The sequence below is a fragment of the Rhinichthys klamathensis genome, unplaced genomic scaffold (genome assembly GCF_029890125.1).
Source record: "Rhinichthys klamathensis goyatoka isolate OS25496 unplaced genomic scaffold, OSU_Roscu_1.1 h1tg000523l_1, whole genome shotgun sequence".
NCBI classification, from domain to species: domain Eukaryota; kingdom Metazoa; phylum Chordata; class Actinopteri; order Cypriniformes; family Leuciscidae; genus Rhinichthys; species Rhinichthys klamathensis.
Genome location: NW_026607002.1, coordinates 266407 through 284850, shown reverse-complemented (window position 1 = coordinate 284850; position 18444 = coordinate 266407).

Below are 18444 nucleotides of genomic sequence, written 5' to 3'. Positions count from 1 at the left end.
ATGTGTGGAAGTTGAAGATGCCGGAGATGTTTAACTAGAGCTGACGGAGACCTGAGAAATGCTTTTAAAAGAGCAGCATGTGAGATTAAACACGTCACACGTTTCACTTTTAGTTCTGAAAGGCTGTTCTAGGTGGTTTCCTGGAGGTTTCTTTCTTACTTTCATTCTTACTTTCATTTCATTTTATTATTTAAGAAGTCTCTTCTGCTCAATTTATCAAGGTGAAAACTACAGTAAACACAGGAATATTGTGAAATTTTAATATCATTTAAAATAACCGTTTTCTATTGTAATATATTGTGAAAATGTAATTTATCCCAGAAATCATTCTAATATGCTGATTTGTGCTCAAGAAACATGTCTGTTATCAAAGTTGAAAACTGCTTAATATTTTTTGGGAACTGTTCACTATTCAAAAGTTGATGAATACTTTTATTTAGCAAGGACGCATTCAATTGTAAAGAATTTATAATAATTTAACACAGGGGGGTGAGGGGAGGTGGGGATGTTGAATTCACTTTTGAATGTTTTCATGTTCTCATTCTGGCTTGTTTATTGTCAAAAAATGGAAGAAAAAAAATGTCTTTAAAAAAAGACAACAAAACATGTCTGAGTAAAGAAATGTGATGCAATAATAATAATTTAACACCAAATCAGCATATTAGAATGATTGCTGAAGGATTATTTGACACTGAAGACTGAAAATTCAGCTTTGATCACAGGAATAAATGTTATGTTTACAAAAATTACCCCCAAAAAATGTTAAATATTGCACACGTTTGACCGGAAGTGTATCTCACCATCAGTACATTTTAAACGGAGGAGGGTTGAGGTTCTAGAATAATCCTGCATCTGTTCTTGAATTGCAGTCTTGGAATGCCAGACTTCCCGAATATTCCAACACTTCCCGCCCAGCCAATCGAAGGCTCACCCAGAGTTCTCGAATATGTGCAATGCATTTACACCGAGGCTCACGTTTCGCAGATTATGGCCAGTGCTAATGCTAATCTGAGAGAGTGTGTTGACGGGGCTTTGCTCGTCATCGCTGAGAACTGAGAACCCCGGCAGTGTGAATCCTGCTCTGCGTGGATTCTCACAGTAATACAAAGTTATCAGTCTGTAAACACACACTATGGTTTTAGAACTGATTTAGCTTCATGAAAAGACTATAAATAATAATGTGCGCTGCCTTTTCCTCTCTCTTTGCACAATAAGGGGCTCAAGTGTAGCATAATCTGAAACAAAGGCTCTTTACTGTACATGGGAAAGCAAAGGTTTCTGGGTTTTCGAAGCAGAATAGCTACTTTGACTCATCAGAGTTGAATGTTTATGTTTAGCTAATGCTATGTGACGTAAATTATGCATGGTGACTCAACGAACCCGAGTCATTCGCTGGACTCTCATGCAACTGAGACTCATCTGCACTGAGGAACCGTGTAATCTGCCGTTCAGAGAGACGTCTGAATGTCACACTATAGGCCATGAGGGTTTGGATATAAAGGCATTGATGGTTTCACGAAAAAACTTTAACATCCAAGGAATCTTTTCATTCCTCAAAAGGTTCTTTATTGTGGAAAAAGGTTCTTTAGATTATTAAAATGTTCTACACACTAAGAAAAAAAATGGTTATTTTAAAAACTGTTCTCTGAAAGACTCTTTAATGGCACAGAAATGGTTCTTATATTGAACTGCGGTGAAAAAAACCTTTTGGAACCATTAGTTTTAGCATTAAAGAAATAAAGTAAAACAAATTGAATTTGTTTATTTGTTCACTGTCAACACGCCCCACACGATTCACTGTTTATTTTAATTTAATTGGAGCGTTAAAAAGAGAAAAAGTAAAACGATTCACATTTATTTTATTTTCAACATCCCTCCTACACTGTAAAAACTAATATTCTTGATTTGTTATCACAACTTTTTATCTTCTGTCAAATCAACTTAGTTAATGAATGTGGTTCAGATAGCATAATATTTTGAGTTTCTGTTTTTTAAACCAATCTCCTTTGTTGTATTAACTCAAATTTTTAATTTCAATGAACTCAAAAGTTTAAGGCAACTAGGTAACTTACTTGTTTAAGTTAAACCAACAATATTTTTGTACAGTGTACTTTGCCATTGATTTAAATATCATTAATAATTATCATTAATAATTTACTTAATACAAAATTATTTAATTGAATCAAGAAAACAAATCACGTTCTTTATTTATTTGATATTTTATTGTCAACATGTCCATTATTAATTTGCTTAATTAGAAAATATTAAATTGAAGCATTAAAAACAAACATAATAAAAATATATTTTATTTTATATTATTCGTAATACAAAATTATTTAATTGAATCACTAAAAAGAAGAAGAATAAAAGTAAAACATATCACATTCTTTATTTTTTATTGTCAAAACGCCCATTATTAATTCGCTTAAGAAGAAAATATTGAATTGAAGCATTAAAAAGAAAATTAATTAGGAATAATAGAATAATAAGTACATTAAGTATTGTTTTATTTCATTTTATTTTAATCTGGCAATACTCCATCTTTGAATTGATTGGAATGAAAACATTTGTAACTTATAACCAACTTTACAACCAGCCAGCTGATCGCAGTGACACCACACACACACACACACACACACACAGAGGGCTGCCACAGCCTGTTAAGTGCATGCACTCACTCCCCTAAGGCTGAACGGACTGTTTGGTGAAACATTCTCTCTCAGTCGTTCAAAATTACTACACTTTGCTATTCTCGGGTGTGTGTGTGTGTGTGTTTTCCCACTCAGATTCTCTCTGCTCAGTGAGTCACCAGCTCTTAAGCAGGAGTAATTCCGTCCCCACCCTAAATGATTCCTTATGCCGGGGTTTCAGGGGCCGGACTCGCGTCCGCCTCCTGCTGGAGATGAAGAGCTCCACACTCACGGGATATTTATGCTTTTCTCTTACATTTTTGAAGGACTACTGAATATATTTTTTTCACATAAAAAGTTTTCCACATAAACAAGTGATATTATTCTGCGAATAGAGTAGCCTACTAATCTATCAGTTACTGTACAGTATGTATGGTGTACTTCATACTATATTTGCTATCTAAAACTGTAGTATTCTGCACTGTTTTCACATTATTTAGCGACTAGAATCAAGCATGCAGTTCATTATTAATTCAGTTAAGTGTCTTAATGTTTGTCAGTTTGAGTATGCACTTGATCAAGAAAGAGATATAAAATCACAGTTGATTTTGCCTTCAGTTCTTTAGTCACACTGGAAAAGGAATAGAGTACCTCTGGTTGTACACACACACACACACACACACGGCACATTTTGGCAAATGATGTAGCTCAGTATGCCGTGCAGAACATTTGCATGCTGTGCACAGTGTACATACTGCATACTGCTAAAGGAAGAGTTAGGGTCAGACTGGAGGTGTGTGTGTGTGTGTGTGTGTGTGTGTGTGTGTGTGTGTGTGTGTGTGTGTGTGTGTGTGTGTGTGTGTGTGTGTGTGTGTGTGTGTGTGTGTGTGAGAGAGAGAGTGTGTGTGTGTGTGTGTGTGTGTGTGTGCACTCGTACTCGTATTCTGACAGATTCAGCAGGAGCTCTGGAGAAGTTTTTTTTTGTGTGTGTGTGTGTGTGTGTGTGTGTGTGTCTGTGTGTGAGTGTGTATAAACTCGTACTCGTATCCTGACAAATTCAGCTGGAGCTCTTGGGAACTGTGTGTGTGTGTGTGTACACTCGTACTCGTATCCTGACAAATTCAGCTGGAGCTCTGGGGAACTGTGTGTGTGTGTGTGTGTGTGTGTGTGTGTGTGTGTGTGTGTGTGTGTGTGTGTGTGTGTGTGTGTGTGTGTGTGTGTGTGTGTGTGTGTGTGTGTGTGTGTGTGTACACTCGTACTCGTAACCCATTACACAGACTGTTCTCAAACTGAATGCCTGAAAAGGTCCTGCTGGAGGATGTTAGATGTTATTTATCCCAGGAGAGACTGAGATGGTGTGTTTAATCAGAGACGTGTGTGTGAGCAGCACTGCTGACACCTCGAAACCACGAGACCTTCACTGCACTTTCACACATTTATACATCATATTAAATGCCTGACTGTCGCCTTGGTGCTTTTTAATGACTCTGATCAAGTCAGGTCACCTTTATTTCTATAGTGCTTTATACAATACAGTCTGTTTCAAAACAGCTTCACAGTGATAACAGGATAATGATTCAATGATGCAAACGGAGCTCATTTCAGGAGTTTCAAAAGTAAAAATGTCATTGTTCAACTTCAGCTGAAGTCAGTTCAGTACAGACTAGTGCAAAATACATTTCCATTTTGATAATTAAACTGAAATTACCTAGATATTGTGCTAATTTAATTGAAAGATTGCATTAATGATAAATGGTAAAGTAAAATAAACAATTAATTGTAATGTTCAATTAAATTAACTTACAATATATTAAGATATTTAAAATAAATATTTATTCAATAATAAAATATACAAATATTTAATAAATTATAATGAATATATCGATTTATAACATAAATATATGATTTAAATAATTAAAAAATTATAGATTTATAATATTGAACTTTTTTTAAATGAATACAAATTATATTTCTGAAAATTATAATAGGATACACATTTATTAAATAATAAATGTCAAAATATATAGTTTGTACATTTTATATATAAATATATATATATATTGTAAGCAGCCAAGTCTATTACTTTAAGCAGCTGATGGCTGCTGGACGGTGCTTGTTAATGGACGCGCTCGCTTGGGTTGTTATTCACAGCAATGTCCACACCAAGTTTAATATGCTTACATTGTAGATTTATTTTACCGTGACTGGTCCTCATTTCCATGTAAGCAAGAGTCCAACAAACAGTCAATAAATCCACAGTTACAATTTCTTCACCCTGGCAGATTTCCTACTGCACAGCATGGCACATCATAGCTCAGTGTAGCATAGCTTAGCGGTCAAAAAACTGTGTGCACCTTCCCTCCAGCAACACATGTCACCTGAAGGAAGGTTCCTACCTATATTCAGCAACCAATTACCCAAAGAGAGACCCCTACTGGACACACACCTGCATAAGGTTTAAATAAAGACAAAATGGCTCTTACATACCGGCCCCTAATTGGGATGAATCAAACATACCAATTCCCAATACATAACAAAGAGCCACAAATAGTGAGCACAATAAACACACATGACGCTTATCACAAAACCCCTTAGCCCATAGACTCGTGTAAAAAACAAAGCTTTGCTACAGGCCTGTCTATAACACTGGTCTTAGTTTGTAAACGCACAGAACGAACCAGCCCCTTTTTGTCAGGGAATGTTTCCAAAACTCTTCCGAGTGGCCAGGAGCCTCGAGGCGCCGTTGGATCCATAATGGCCACAATGTCTCCAGGCTTGAGGCTATTCTTAGTTTTATTCCATTTCTGCCTCTCCTGCAGCAAAGGTAGGTATTCTCTCACCCATCTCTTCCAAAAGAGATCTGAAATGTATTGGACCTGTCTCCACCTTCTTTTTATATACAAATCATGTACATCAAACAATCCAGGAGATAATGTCGGTTTTCCTTTCAGCAACAGGATATGATTAGGGGTCAGAGCCTCAAGATCCATTGGATCGTCAGACAATTTTGTGATTGGTCGATCATTTAAAATGGCCTCAGCTTCACACAAGACTGTGTGGAAACCATCATCATCAAGCATCTGCTGTTGGAGAACTGCAGTGAGGATTTTCCTCAACATGCGGATGACCCGCTCCCAAACCCCACCATAATGGGACCCAGCAGGAGGATTGAAACTCCACTTAATGCCCTTCTGGCATAAAACTCCTTGAATGTTAGCCTGATTCAATGATGAAAGTGCCTCCCTAAGTTCTCTCTTTGCCCCTATGAAATTTGTACCATTATCTGATAGAAGATGCTCCACTTGCCCTCTTCTACTGATAAATCGACGCAAAGCATTAATACAGGCATCCGTGTCAAGAGAAGTGGCCAATTCAAGGTGAACTGCTCTGCTGGACAAGCAGGTGAAGATGACACCATAACGCTTCGCTGTGCCTCTTCCCTTCTTCACCACTATTGGTCCAAAATAGTCAACACCTGTGTTGGTAAATGGCGGATGGTCTGGCAGAATCCTCTCCTTGGGCAGGTCAGCCATCTTTTGCCCCATCATCCGACCATTATATCTTTTACAGAAACAACATTCTGCTATGATCTTTCTCACAGCTGAGGTGGCACCTGTGATCCAATACCTTCTTCTTAACGTAGACAACATGTGGTTACGCCCACTATGGCCAAGCCGTTGATGTAAATCCCTCAGTATAAGGGTAGACACATGCTGATCTTTAGTGAGGAGTAGTGGATATTTTGTGTCTTCTGGCAAAGAGCATCGTGTCAGCCGCCCTCCGACTCTCAAAAGCCCATCATCCAACCATGGGTCCAGCTTATAGATGGAACTCCGTTTGCTTACTATATCCTTCCCAGAAGACAAAGCATCGATCTCTTCAGGGAATCTTTGCTGTTGGCAGTAGCAGATTATAGCCAGCTCCGCTTCCATAAGATCTTCTGCTGACAAGATTTGTCCTCCTGTTGCATCTTTAACTATCTGACTCTCTTGCACCAAAGCACTCTGCTTGTTGGCATCAGCAATATCTGGCTCCATCCTTTTGCGAGTTCTTCTCAACAATAATATCCTCTTCAACCTAAGCAACCAGCCAACTGCTACTCGAAGTTTCCTCCAATCTGAAAAGTAAGCCATCAGCCAATCTGTACCCTTCAGTGAACCTTGAGTATTTACCACATTTACAACGGCTTCTTTCTTGACTTCGAGGTCGTCAACCCCTACTGCAGTCTGTACAAGATTTTTGGGCCAATCCTCTTCTGGTTTATACAGAAACTTGGGGCCTTCTATCCATCTGTTTTTCTTAATAAAATCTCCAGCCCTTTTTCCTCTGGATGCATCATCAGCTGGATTCTCCTTTGAGCCAACGTATCGCCACTGTGATGTCTTTGTGCCTTCCCTGATAATGGAGACTCTGTTGGCAACAAAAGTATGAAAACGCTTGTCCTCATTCATAACATACTTAAGCACAGATGTGCTGTCTGTCCAAAAGACAGATTCTTGCAACTGGAGCCTTAGCTCTTTCTTTAACATCAGGTCAACACGAACAGCAAGCACAGCAGCAGTTAACTCCAAACGAGGAACAGTGATGACCTTTAAAGGTGTTACTCTGGCCTTGCCCATGAGAAAGGCAACATGAATGTCATTGTTGCTATTCTGGATTCGAAGGTAAGTGACTGTGCCATACCCTTGTTCGCTTGCGTCTGAAAAATGATGAAGCTGAGCATGCATGCAAGACCCACAGCTTATGGGCTTAACGCATCTCTCAACTTTGAATTCAGACAGTGCATTCAGCTCCTTCAACCACCTTGTCCAGTCACGCAAAATGTCGTAGGGCACAGTCTCATCCCATCCGTAATTCCTCCGACATAACTCCTGTAGCATGATCTTAGCAGGTAGCACAACTGGTGCCAAAAACCCAAGTGGATCGTATACGGAGCTGGAAACCGACAACATCCCACGTCTTGTGCAGGACTTCTCCTGGACCTCCATTTTGAACTTAAATGAGTCAGTTTCCGCACACCAAAGCAATCCAAGGGCTCTCTCAACTGGCAGGCTGTCCCTGTCCAGATCAAGCTCCTTCCACTCTTTGGCTCGGTGCTCTTCGGGAATGGTTTGCAGGACAGTGCGCTTGTTGCTACTCCATTTTGTCAGAATGAAACCACCTCCCTGACAAAGAATGGAAAGATCTTCAACTAAGCAAACTGCTTCATCTTCAGATGCCACACTCTTAAGGCAATCATCTACATAGAAGTTTTCTTTGAGAGTTTGAACAACCTCTTCTCGGAACTCAGATTGATGATCATCTGCTGTTCTTCTCAAAGCAAAGGCAGCACAACTCGGAGACGAGACAGCTCCAAAGAGATGGACATTCATACGAAACACTGCCACTTCTTTTGTAAAATCTCCGTTCTGCCACCACAAAAAACGGATGAAGTCCCGGTCCTCTTCTGCCACCCGAACCTGATGAAACATTGATTGTATGTCACCCATGACTGCTACAGACTCCTGCCTAAACCTCAAGAGGACTCCAATCAATGTGCTTGTGAAATTGGGACCTTGTAAAAGGACTTGATTCAAAGATGTTCCACTAAATGTGGCACCACAATCAAAAACCACCCGCAAGTTCCTCTTCTTGGGATGACGTACACCATGGTGAGGAATGTACCACACCTTGCCGCTCTCACCTTTAAGCTGATGAGTGGGCACTTGCTCTGCATATCCCTTTTTGATCATGTCAGTTACAAATGATACATACTCCTGATAAAACTGATCATCTCTCTGGAATCTCCTTTTTAATCCGAGTATCCGCTGTTTTGCCACAGAGAAATTGTTAGGAAGACACACATTTTCCTTTTTAAATGGCAATTTCAAGGTATAATGATTGTCCTGAAGCTTGACAGAACTCTCCGCAATCTCCAAAAACCTAATATCCTCTCTTGATAATCCTTGCTCCTCTGCAGCTCTTTCATTGAAGTCATGGTTATATTGTTTATACAACATCTCCTCCAATCTACACACAGAAATCCTGTTAACCACTGCAGAACAGTCTTCAGCCTCAAAGCTGCCTGCATGCAAAGGACCATTGATGACCCAACCTAATGCCGTTCTCATAGCATAAGGGCCATCCCCACGGCTGTTTATGACTTCCCAAGGCTCTAACATCTTAGGAGCATTGTTTCCAATCAACAAATCAACGTTAGCCATTATGCTGGGAACTTTAACCTTTGCCAGGTAAGGCCACTTAGACAAATCTCCTTTAGACACAATGTTGTCAGAACTTACAGGCATTTGTTTCTGTGTGAGCGTTTGTGGAAGCTGATAGAAGATGTTACCATCAATAGCAGACACTTCCAAACCTGAGAGTGCATATGCTGATACAACTCTTTCCTGTCCCATAGTTTGTAACAGAAACTGAGTTCCTCTACCAGAAAGATTAAGCCGCTGCATAAGACTTTCAGTACAAAAAGTCGCAGAACTGCCAGGATCCAGGAATGCATACGTCTGGATTATCTGATCTCCTTTACTGGCCTTGACTTGAACTGGTAAGATAGAAAGCAGACAGCGATCTTTTCCGGCCCCTGTATGACCACATGTTTCGGCAGATCCTAAGAACTTGCATGCCTCCGCCTCCTCTGAATTGGCTGTATATCTGTCAACATGAAGCACAGTGGGATGGTGCTGACTACATATCCTACACGTCAACCGCTTGCCACAATTACGACTCATGTGCCCAGCACTTAAGCAACCAAAGCAAAGCTCTTTCTCCTTTAGAAAGCCCATCTTTTCACTTTGCTTCTTCCTTTTGAATTGTTGACAGTACTCCAATACATGATGTTTAGCACACCACACACATAATGGAATCAGTTTAGAATTGTTTGGTGGCAATTCTGTCCTCATATTCTTAGATGTTTCACCAGATTCCACTGGTGCAATGTTAGTGGCAAAGATGTTTCCTTTAACTCTGCCTTCTGGAGATAGCCTTGGTCGATTAACAGGTCTTGGGATAGTTGGCAAATCCCTAATATCACCAAACAAGGGATCCATTAATATGCCAACCTGTCTTTCAATAAATTCCACAAGATCTTTGAACATAGCTCTACATTGAGTAGTTTCCAGAATTCTATGTGCGACAGTTCTCCACCGCTCTCTGAGCTTGAAAGGCAATTTACACATAATAGCTCTCATATTGCTTGGCATATCTAGCTCCTGAAGGTATTGCAAATCCTCAGTGACGTTGCAACAACCACGCAGAAAAAGGGCATACGATTGCAAAGCATTGACATTCTCTCCTTTTATTAAGGGCCAAGACAAGGCTCTTTCCAGATAAGCAGTGGCAATCCTGTACTTATTGCCAAAATGTTCCTGCAATAGTTGTTTTGCCTTAGCATAACCAAGGTCAGGGTTCATGTGTAGGCAACTACGAACTAACTCTTTTGGCTGCCCCCTAGTGAACTGTTCCAAGTAATATAAACAATCACTACAACTTGCCTTTTCCTCCACTCCCTTTTCAAATGCTCTGATAAACGAAACATACTGAAAAGGATCTCCATCAAATAAAGGTATATCTCTGGCTGGTAAAGATGAACAACGTTGCTGTTGGACAAGAACTGATGTTATTTCATTTTGCCTTTGCATTATAGTGCCAATGTCACCATACTGACTCTCCATTTGGGGGCGAAGAATCATTTCAGATGATTGTTGTCCACGTTGAACTGATGTGGGTCGAGAAACCATTTCAGATGCAAAAGGTCTATGAGGTTGAACTGATGCGGGTCGAGAAATCATTTCAGATGCAAGAGGTCTACGAGGTTGAACTGATGTGGGTCGAGAAATCATTTCAGATGCAAGAGGTCTACGAGGTTGAACTGATGTGTCTCCTAGTGCATGCTGGGAATTCCTCCTTTCGGAGTCCATACATTCATGCCAAGGCTGCTGACGAATTTCCTGATACGGCACATAAGACGTCAAAGAGGGATCCAGTGCTGGTACTTTATTTGCAGTTTTGCTATATCCAACAAGTTCAAACTCCTCTGCCAGTGGATTTAATGTAGTTGCAGCTGCATTCCCCTCTTCCTTTTCCAAATGAGATTTCACAACATGAGAGGCACTAGAAACACTGCGACTTTCAGAGGCCTTTAGAACTGCAAGTTTAGCATTGGATTCTAATAGCATTGCTTTCATTTCCAGTTGCTCCTTTTTCCTCTTAATCATTTGCTCTTGCTCCTCCAAATCCTGTCTTTCCTTTAAAGCTGCCATACGAGCAAGCAGTGCAGCCTTATTTGCCTCGGCTATAATTCTGGCAGAAGAAACACTACTGCAATGGCTCGTTTTACTTGGATGTCTACTACCAACATTTGAAATGCTATCATCTGGATTGACCCCATCAACTTTGTCATTTATTACCTCATTTGTAGTAATTTCATCATTTTCATTACATGATACCCACATTTTAACTTCAGAAATAAAATCATCATTTACTATCATTTTTGCCTTAAACCATATGTCATGTTTTTCCTTCTCACTTTCAGGTAACATACCCATCAAAGAACCATGAATACCTTTTGCTTCCTCACACAAATCTGAAAGATCAACAAAAGCACTTTGCACCTCTTTTACATTTCTTTGTTGCATCAAACCTTGTATCCTTTTCCTTAAATTTGTAGCTTTAGTTAATACAGATTTTCTATCACTCTGCAACCTTTCAACCTTTTGTACAAACGCTTTAGGAGTTAATTTCACAACACGTTTTTGTTTGTCCATTTGAACATCAACATCAGTAAAAACACCATTGTTCAACTGAAGCGCTTCCATAGACCTGTGCTCAGTTTCAGCAGGCTCCATAATCCACCGAATATGCGAAGCACGATCGAAGCAACAATGAATCTAGTTCGCAAAGTTATTTATACTCTTTGACAACCAATGCATTGGAATTATGTCCCCATGTTGTGTGCACACAAAGTTTATTGGCCATTCAACAATAAGTAGCGCTACTGAACATACCTCTTCACGTTGGGCGCCATATGAACACAGCTCCTCTGCTGACGTTTGTAGAGCAGCTCCAGTGTCTTTCCTCGCGCTGGTAGATGGTCCCTGACCCAAAAGCAAAGATGCGCACATATAATCCACAGATATGCGATGTCCTCCTGTCGTGGCTGCAGCTGATCTCAGTTGTAAACGAAATCGATGCAAAGTTCCTCCAACAATCCACTCAATCTCGTTCCACAGATGATGAAACTCCAATGCAAAAATAGGTAAACTCAGTTCCTTTTGAGTAAACAGTTTTTTGACTAAATGTAAGCAGCCAAGTCTATTACTTTAAGCAGCTGATGGCTGCTGGACGGTGCTTGTTAATGGACGCGCTCGCTTGGGTTGTTATTCACAGCAATGTCCACACCAAGTTTAATATGCTTACATTGTAGATTTATTTTACCGTGACTGGTCCTCATTTCCATGTAAGCAAGAGTCCAACAAACAGTCAATAAATCCACAGTTACAATTTCTTCACCCTGGCAGATTTCCTACTGCACAGCATGGCACATCATAGCTCAGTGTAGCATAGCTTAGCGGTCAAAAAACTGTGTGCACCTTCCCTCCAGCAACACATGTCACCTGAAGGAAGGTTCCTACCTATATTCAGCAACCAATTACCCAAAGAGAGACCCCTACTGGACACACACCTGCATAAGGTTTAAATAAAGACAAAATGGCTCTTACATATATATATAAATGTATACAAGAATACATATAATAAAAAATATATAAAAATAATAAATATTATAGATTTATAATTATGCAGATTATATTTCTGATTGTATAATAATTCAATTAATTGAAAGATTACGATCAAAATGAAATAAACATTAATTTTGGATGTATTTAAGTAAAAATAATATATATATATATATATATATATATATACACTCACCGGCCACTTTATTAGGTACCCCATGCTAGTAACGGGTTGGACCCCCTTTTGCCTTCAGAACTGCCTCAATTCTTCGGGGCATAGATTCAACAAGGTGCTGGAAGCATTCCTCAGGGAGTTTGGTCCATATTGACATGATGGCATCACACAGTTGCCGCAGATTTGTCGGCTGCACATCCATGATGCGAATCTCCCGTTCCACCACATCCCAAAGATGCTCTATTGGGTTGAGATCTGGTGACTGTGGAGGCCATTTTAGTACAGTGAACTCATTGTCATGTTCAAGAAACCAATTTGAAATGATTAGAGCTTTGTGACATGGTGGAAGTAGCCATCAGAGGATGGGTACATGGTGGCCATAAAGGGATGGACATGGTCAGAAACAATGCTCAGGTAGGCCGTGGCATTTAAACGATGCCCAATTGGCACTAAGGGGCCTAAAGTGTGCCAGGAAAACATCCCCCACACCATTACACCACCACCACCAGCCTGCACAGTGGTAACAAGGCATGATGGTTCCATGTTCTCATTCTGTTTACGCCAAATTCTGACTCTAACATCTGAATGTCTCAACAGAAATCGAGACTCATCAGACCAGGCAACATTTTTCCAGTCTTCAACTGTTCAATTTTGGTGAGCTCTTGCAAATTGTAGCCTCTTTTTCCTATTTGTAGTGGAGATGAGTGGTACCCGGTGGGGTCTTCTGCTGTTGTAGCCCATCCGCCTCAAGGTTGTGCGTGTTGTGGCTTCACAAATGCTTTGCTGCATACCTCGGTTGTAACGAGTGGTTATTTCAGTTACTGTTGCCCTTCTATCAGCTCGAACCAGTCTGGCCATTCTCCTCTGACCTCTGGCATCAACAAGGCATTTCCGGCCACAGAACTGCCGCTCACTGGATGTTTTTTCTTTTTCGGACCATTCTCTGTAAACCCTAGAGATGGTTGTGCGTGAAAATCCCAGTAGATTAGCAGTTTCTGAAATACTCAGACCAGCCCTTCTGGCACCAACAATCATGCCACGTTCAAAGTCACTCAAATCACCTTTCTTCCCCATACTGATGCTCGGTTTGAACTGCAGGAGATTGTCTTGACCATGTCTACATGCCTAAATGCACGTAGTTGCCGCCATGTGATTGGCTGCTTAGAAATTAAGTGTTAACGAGCAGTTGGACAGGTGTACCTAATAAAGTGGCCGGTGAATGTATATATAATAACGTGTGCGTGTGTAAATTATAAAATATAAAAATATATATATTTATAAATAATATATCGATTTATAATATAATATAACAAATAATTTAATTCAAAGATTGAGGAAAAAATAAAAGTTTATTTAAAATGTATTTAAATTAAATTAAAGTATATTTATTAAATAATAAATATATAATAATTTATCAATTATATATATATATATATATATTCATAAAAGGATATATAATTAAAATATATATAAAATAATTTTGAATAAAATGATACAGATACAGATATTTGTGTCTGATTGAGTCACAAATGTCTTTCGATGCTAAACATTCAGCCATTAGAGAAACCACTGAGCTAAAACACAGAGAGACCAGACGTGTCAATGCTTCAACAGGAGAGACAGAACACAGTTTCTTTCTCTCTCTCTCTCTCTCTCTCTCTCTCTCTCTCTCTCTCTCTCTCTCTCTCTCTCTCTCAGTATGATGTGTGTAAACTCGCTGGTCTCTGTAAATGGTGCAGTTAAAGCACACGTGATGTTGTGATGGCCATATCCAGCAGAAGGAAGCTCAGAGAGTTCATGGCTTTCAGTGATGTCTCGTTGAAGTATCTTCATCACAGATGTCTCTCCTGAAACAGAGCCAGATTGCCATCCAGGACGAGGGAGCTATAAAATCAGACCATTTGAGGAGGACAGATGTTTGAGTTCATATTAGAATCTGTGACTGTGAGAAACAGCAGACTTCAGCAAACGTCATTTCATCTCATTCTTGTGTTTGTTGCGTTTGTCTTTCCAGAGGCATTTTCCCTGTGTGTGTACACTCAGACACACAGCAAATAGTATAGATAGAGGCCACATTTGCCTTTCCCACGACTGTGTGTGTGGGGAGAAACTGAACTGTGATGAAAGTGTGCCTTTTTATGTCAATATGTGTGTCTCTCCATGCATGCACAGTGGCCCCAAAGAGTAATTACACTTGAGTCACACTTAAAAACGTTTGTGCGTTTAATAATGAGCTTGTGTCATTGATTGTAAAGAAAGATGCATACACACTTTACTTTACACATACACATACACATACGCATGAACGTGTTTGATAGAAAACAAAGGCATCTGTTGATGTGACAGCGTTCCTCTCCTCAGGGTTTCCATTTCCTCCAGCATAGCAGTCGGCTGAGCACAAAGAGAAAGAAGGAGAGAGGAAGCCCTGCACACACACACACACACACACACACACACTGTTTGATTAGTGAGTTGTGCTGATAGCGCCCGGATCTGATCTCAGATGTGTTCACCGTCCGCATGTTCCAGCGCACGTCCTTCAGTCTCTGCATCCCAGTCTGACACGCAACATTTACATTTCACCAGATGATTTATTATGATTTATGCATATCAGTTTTCTCCAACACAACCACACTGATATCTTGAAGTTTTTATCATATATATATATAGGTATGCAGTCAAATCGATTAATCACGATTAATAAAAGTTTGTAAATATATATTTATGTGTGTGTGTGTGTGTGTATTATATATATATATATACATATCATATATTTACAAACTTTCATGTTAGATGCAATTAATCACAATTAATCGATTTGACAGCACTAAAAGTATTTATCATAAAATCGCATCCAACATAAACGTTATGATATATTTGTGTGTGTATATATATCTATAATATACAATAATATTTCTATTTATATATATATATATATATATAAACATACACATTATATATTTACAAACTTTTATGTTAGATGCGATTAATTGTGATTAATCAATTTGACAGTACTATATACAGTGTGTGTGAATGTATATATATATATATATATATATAATGCAGCATGTATTATATATATAAATATTATATCATTATTTTAAATATTATACAGTATTATATATATTTAAGTATTGAGTTTAGTATTGATTATTAAAAGGTAGAGTGAGGGATTAATGAAAAAAAAAAACATGTAGTTGCTAGGGTGTTCGGGGTCGTTGCTATGGTGGTCGGTCGCTAGGGTGTTCTCAGTGGTGGCAAAGCAGTCTCCTGGGTGGTTTGGGTTCAAATTTGACTTTTGTATAAATCTTTTATTATTTGAAACCTTTCCTTGTCCTGCAGTTTAAGATTATTAAGCAATGTCAGTATCTTCCTTCAAACAGGGATGCGGGTTTCAGACGTGTGAGCCTGACCGGACCAGGGTTATTATCATCACCTAAAACTATTAAAAAGATGTTTAATAGTTCTTCAAATTACTTTTTTTTATAGATCTAAAGAACAGAAATGACCCTGATGGTCTCTGTAGTTTGTACCTAAAGTTATTGCAATAAAAGTTTGCTAACTTGGTATTTGCTGATAAGCAAATCTAAAAGAAAAAGACAAATGAAACAAAGCGATAGATTCTGAAAGCAGCTTCTTCTGAAGCAGATAGATACTTCCATTATTTTCCAGGAGTAACAGGTATTTCAGTGGAAACTATATTTAGGTGATAAATCTTGTGGTTTCTTTAACGGTAAGAACAGGCTTAAACATTCATTTGTGTAAGTCTTCTGCCAAACATTACAACACTGTTCCTGTACAGATTGCAGAATCACAGGGGTTTGTGGGAATCATATTTCTCAACATTTCAGTAACGGCTCAGACAGGATGATGACACACACACACACACACACACACACTGAATGCTGAAAGCTTGGTTACAGGACGAGTTTGACTTCTTTGCTTCGCAGCTGCTGATGTTGTTTCAACATTTTCCTCTCAATCTCCTTTATAACCAAAACAAAACATGCTAACTATAATTTCCACTAAATACCATAGTGTCAAATCATAATAAATGAACATGACACCTCTTCCAAACAGTGCAGCTTCAGAATATTTTTGTCTTTTGAATGTATTATTTTTATGATTGGTGGCTAACATGAATTAATAAACTGCTTTATTATATAGATGTTTGAAATTCTCTAAATCATACAAATGATGCAGGACAAGATGGACATTTAATATGGAGTAGTAACGTTACTTGACTTAGAAAACACCACTAACTTTGGTATTTTGGCAGAAATAGTCAAGAGTGGAGATAAAACAGAATGTAAACATAACATACTATATAGGAAAAGCAGGGATTTGACTTAAAACACACACATTTATAATATACATAGGCTACATATAATATTAAGTTACCTCTGTATCTTCTGTCGGCAGTTTTGCCGGTGGACCGGTGAAATGTAAGAATCTAACGTAACTGGCTGGGTTGTTATAACCCAACAAACGTCAGGAATAACCCAATAGAACGACCTACTGTAATATGTTTGACCCAGCTACTAGGTAAAATAGATAACACAACCTTTTTTAGAGGATAGCAGGGTTGTTATGATAAACTAAAACCATAAAAAACTTGAATTAAAAATGAACTTTAACTAAAAATAAAATATTGAATTAAATAAATAAATAATAAAATTATATCAGCTATATTTGTTGCCAGCAGCATTTCTCATTTTCATTTAGTTTAATTTGATGTAGTGAAATAATAAAAACTATATAGACGTGTTAAAACGCTAATAAAAATGACAAAAATATCTAAAAATAAATGAAAACAGAAAATTTTACAACTAATTCAAAATATTAATAAGTACTAATAGTATCCCAATGAATGATACTAAAATATGATGCCATGGACTCTGTGATTATCACGTCCTGTTGTTTTTTAGGTCTGTTGTTACTCTGTCCGTCCAGTAGGGGGTGTAACATCACAAACGCCCAGTGTTCTGATCCAGGGTCAGTTTATCTTCACCCAGTCACTGCCAGAACATGCTGTGAGCAAAACACCTCAACTGGAAGCAGATCAGTGGGTTAGTGTCGCACTGTTAAATGAGAGAAACCAAATCCACAAGCCACTGTCATACACACACTGCTTTCTTTAGCCTGTGTGTGTGTGTGGCCTGGTCAACCCTATGTCATGAGGACAAAATGTCCCCACAAAGATGGCAAAATCCGAAATCCGTATGTGTCTGTGTGTGTGTGTCCGTCCGTCCGTCAGTCCGTCCGTGTGTGTGTGTGTGTGTGTGTGTCTGTCTGTCTGTCCGTGTGTATGTGTGTGTGTGTGTGTGTGTCTGTCCGTCCGTGTGTGTGTGTGTGTCTGTCCGTGTGTGTGTGTGTGTGTCCGTCCGTCCGTCCATGTGTGTCTGTCTGTCTGTCTGTCCGTGTGTGTGTGTGTGTGTGTGTCCGTCCGTCCATGTGTGTGTGTGTGTCTGTCTGTCCGTGTGTGTGTGTGTGTGTGTGTGTGTGTTCCGTCTGGAATTGAAAACACTTGTAATATATAATATTTTAAGGAAACACTTTCATTCAAAAGTTTGGGGGAAGTAAGATTTACAACAAGAAGAAGAAATTAATAGACTATACCTTTATCCAGCAAGGACACGTTAAACTGATCAAAAGTGACAGTGAAGACATTCATAATGTTACAAAAGATTCTATTTGAAATAAACGCTGTTCTTTTGAACATTCTATTCATCAAAGAATCCTGAATAAATGTAGACATTAGTGTGTGTGTTTGTGGAGGGAAAGTGTGGATATGAAGGTGATGATGTCACCACAGACTCTCTCTGTCCATTTAATGATAACAAGTATTTGATTAGTCATCATAAGAGTATTTCCTATATGTCTAGTTCAGATGTCATCCTGCACTGTGTTC